Source organism: Tamandua tetradactyla (assembly GCF_023851605.1).
Source record: "Tamandua tetradactyla isolate mTamTet1 chromosome 22 unlocalized genomic scaffold, mTamTet1.pri SUPER_22_unloc_1, whole genome shotgun sequence".
In the NCBI taxonomy this organism is placed as follows: domain Eukaryota; kingdom Metazoa; phylum Chordata; class Mammalia; order Pilosa; family Myrmecophagidae; genus Tamandua; species Tamandua tetradactyla.
In genome coordinates this window covers 1814558-1817126 of record NW_027518251.1, presented here as the reverse complement: position 1 = coordinate 1817126, position 2569 = coordinate 1814558, and the positions used below count along the sequence as shown (strand labels likewise).

Sequence of the window (2569 nt, the reverse complement as noted above, 5' to 3'; positions counted from 1 at the left end):
ATCTTCTGTGATCACAGTTCCCAGAGTTTAGGCTCTTCTGACTTCAAACTTCACAGCAGAGAGGCCTGTAGGTGTTCGGCTGAGTACCCAGCACTGATTGCTTTATCCTGCAAGCATTTGCTACCACTTGAATCTACACTATAATGGTACTGCTTGTCTTATTTCCTGTCAGATTTCTGTGAAGGCAGGTGTGTGTCAATGAGCCTTAATAGACATTCTTTCCCTTCCTAATGCAAGTTATGGTCAAGGTAGAAATGGAGACTCTACTTACCTCCTGGGCTTCCTTTGACTTCTCACACTTACCTCACTCTGGGCCCATCCACTCTTGATTCTCTATTCTCTTTCAAAATTGTGCAAGACAAGGTCTTCTCTTGTCAGTTTGTGAGAGGTCAGATGCTGACCTGAATGTAGGAGGTAGAACCTGAAAGAGGAACAGGATTCTTGCTGTTCTAGACCCATTTATTTTTAATTTGGAATGCTTCACAAATTTGCATGTCATCCTTGTGCAGGGATTATGCTAATCTTCTCTCTTTCATTACAGTTTTCGTATATTCGTTGCTGAAGCAAGCACCTAGACCCTCTTTTGAGAAAAGAAATGATATAGTTTCTTTTCTATCACTTCCTATCTTTCAATTTTACTCTTTAAAGATGTTATTGGCAAATCCAGACCCTTTGTTTGTCTATATATTTTCCTCAGGCTAGTTCATTCATATCCGTTGATGCCTACCTCCCTATTTTGTTTCATCAACAGCCACTGGCTACTGTATCACACTGACAGATTCTAAGTGAGCCCAGCACCACAATATGGCCTTAGGATGAATTGGCTTTCATGCATATTATCAAAGGCACATAGTCTAGAAATTAGCAGTCTTCGTTTTCAGATTGGTGGACAAAACAATGAGCAGTGTGGGATCTGAAGTGAGATTTAGAAGTGGCAGTAACTCTCCACTTCTTTACAGAATGTGTGAGCACTCTTGTAACTTTCCCACATATCATCCTTGATGCAAAGTAGGAGATCACACATGGAATTCCTCAACTGTAAAATTTTAGAACATCAAATATTCTCTTTATATGGGTGCATTAGAAATATTCCTTGGTATCATATTTAGAAATGTCTCTCAGTGCCAAACTGATCTTAAACACAAACTCAGATCATTGTTTCCTGTGAAAAGATGAGGCAAACAGGTACTTTGCACAAAATGGGACCCTCAAATAGATTTACCACAAAGATCCTGAATGTATTTGTCAGAATGTAGCACAATTCTGATGGAAGTGATGCAAATAGATAAGTATGGGGGCATCTGGTCTTGGACTCAATGTCCATACTCATACCTTTCACATGTTGGTGCAGAGGACATGATCCTTAGTGCAAGAAGAACAATGATGTACCCACGGGTCACTGATGGGCAGGGTCTTCTCACTACAGCCATCCTTGTGCTGGGTATTTCTTTTTCAAGTTGAATAACCTTCCCAACTGAGGGGGCACAGTGTATGAAATCTCCTGAAGTATCCAAATACCCATTTGAATTTTTAGCAAACAAGCAACCTAAGATAACATAGATGACCAAAGACATGAATACATAAATATCTAGACTAGATGCAATATGATTCTTAGTGCTATGCGGTCCTATGAAAAATAAGCCTACTTGGGATGAACAGGAAACATTGGCAGACCTATAGACTTTCCTCTGTGAAAGTGAAGATGAAGGCTAATTTCAGGGCTGAATCAGCAAGTGGCTGAGCTAGGTCTGCACATTCTTTCCATACCCTCTCTACCAGAAGGAACTTTGGAAAAGTTGGGTCTTAGGCAACTTAAACAGATACTAACAAGTGTTTTATTTGGGTTGGTTTCAATTCTAGGGGTATACTGAGATAGTGGATGAGAACACTATGTCTGTCATTTAAGGATGTTTTATTTCCTGAAAGCTGTGCATTTTGCTTACCCAATTACCCACAACTTAGGGTAGGTAATCGTAGAGCAACTGGAGACTTGCAGAATCCTCAAAAGTTACTGGTGCTACATGTATGGAAGGAAGTTCTGTTTCTCTCTGGCCTGCAAAAGGTGTGTGGCTCCTTTCCTTTCCTGTTCCTGGGTGTTAAGGAACTTAAATTTGACTTCCATATTGTCCTGACTGTGAAGTTGCTGCTTGTTGTTTATCCAGAGTTTTCCAGAGCATGGTCAAAGAGCTGGGTGACTCACTTGTCCTGAGATTCAACTGGGGCCTGTGTGAAATCTTACACCTTAGCTCCCAGGTGAAAATCAAATGGAATTTCTTTCTCTATTCAGCCTCTAAGCCTAGACCTGCATGATGAACTCCTTTGTTATTAGGACCCAGCCCTTCCTGCCTTCTCTGGGAGTATTTTTCAAGAATATTAACAGAAACTGATTTGAATGGTTTCCTGAAGGGCATATAAACCTTTAGCCCCATTAGACATCTCTAGAATGCTCCACCCAACAACAGCAGAATACACTTTCTTCTCAAAGGCATGCTATGGAAATGAATAGTCTATCTATAGCATGCTGCCTTCCCCACACACCCCACAACTGAACCTCATGGTTGGAAAATAT

At 40.7% G+C, this 2569-nt stretch overlaps 1 non-coding gene across 1 annotated transcript; it reads right to left on the bottom strand.

The window, feature by feature from the left end:
• Window positions 1-464: 464 nt before the first annotated feature.
• Window positions 465-567, bottom strand: LOC143672916 (U6 spliceosomal RNA). Its single transcript, XR_013170106.1, has one exon. It is a non-coding gene; the product is annotated as a U6 spliceosomal RNA (small nuclear RNA).
• Window positions 568-2569: the final 2002 nt, after the last annotated feature.